This window comes from Sceloporus undulatus, unplaced genomic scaffold, assembly GCF_019175285.1.
Source record: "Sceloporus undulatus isolate JIND9_A2432 ecotype Alabama unplaced genomic scaffold, SceUnd_v1.1 scaffold_36166, whole genome shotgun sequence".
NCBI classification, from domain to species: Eukaryota; Metazoa; Chordata; class Lepidosauria; order Squamata; family Phrynosomatidae; genus Sceloporus; species Sceloporus undulatus.
Genome location: NW_024839077.1, coordinates 1 through 1,167, shown reverse-complemented (window position 1 = coordinate 1,167; position 1,167 = coordinate 1). Strand labels below are relative to the sequence as shown.

General features: G+C 54.0%; 1 non-coding gene across 1 annotated transcript; it reads left to right on the top strand.

Moving 5' to 3' along the window:
• The first annotated feature begins 442 nt into the window (after positions 1-442).
• Positions 443-558, top strand: LOC121918785. Its single transcript, XR_006101305.1, has one exon. It is a non-coding gene; the product is annotated as a U5 spliceosomal RNA (small nuclear RNA).
• Positions 559-1,167: the final 609 nt, after the last annotated feature.

Here is a 1,167-nt window from a genome sequence, read left to right as displayed (position 1 = left end):
GGGGGAAATGCATCTGCAGTGCTAGTAGCTTTGATGGTGAGTTCCTGCATGGCAGAATGGGGTCAGACTGGATGGCCCTCGAGTCTCTTCCAAAGACAATGGGGGAAATGCAACTGCAGTACTAGCAGCCGCCTTGAGAGGGCGCGCGAGGGAAGCCCTTCTCTCCTCCCGGCCGAGGATTCCAAGGGGCTCGTACGTCATCATCGGTGGAAGAGTCCTCATTTGCATACCGCTGGGACCACAATGCACTGCGCGGAGGGAAGCGGGAAAGGGGGCCTCCGTTCTCCTCCCCCGGCCCTTCCCCGGCTTTGCTCCTTCCCCTCGTTCACTGGAGAACGGGCCCTGGATCTGCAGCCCAGGATTCCCATTGAGGCAAAAGGGTCACCATGACCTGAAAGGCAGCTGCCATTGATGGGGTCGGGGAGGTCTGGGGCTGGAAGGCATACTCTGGTTTCTCTTCAGATCGTATAAATCTTTCGCCTTTTACTAAAGATTTCCGTGGAGAGGAACGTTTATGAGTTTCGAACTAATTTTTTGAGGCCCCGCTTCGGTGGGGCTACTTTCTGCTGGTTTAAAAATAGACTCAAAGCTTCGGTTGGATGAATGGCTCCGCCCTGATGGGAGGAGCATCTGGCTTCGGCCCCTGTTTCGTGCGTCACTCTATTGGCCTGAGAGCGAGGCAGAGCTTTCCTAGGCTTCAATCACAGCACTGCCTTTGGACTACGGCTCCCAGAATGCCTGGCTGTGGGCCAAGATGGCCAGGGCTTCTGGGAGCTGTAGTCCAGAAAGCCTGGAGAACCAGTGTTTGGGAATCCCTGGTTTAAAAAGAGATTTCCTCCTGGCCTCTGCTGTTTGTCCTGTTTAAACTTCTACTCTTGGAAGGCATTCAAAGGCATAGCAGCGCCAGCCTAGCATAGTGCCTTAAGTGTTGCACAAGGAGATCAGGGTTCGAATCCCTGCTTAGCTATGAAGCCCACTGGGGGACCTTGGGCAAGTCACACTCTCTCAGCCTCGGATGGCAATGCTCAACCTCCTCTCAACAAATCTTGCCAGGAAAGCCCCCATGATAGGGCTGCCTTGTGGTTGCTATAAGTAGGAAACAACTTGAAGGCTCACAATAAACAGCAGCGGTGTTGAGCCTGGAAAATCAGTCTGCAAAGGGATCTT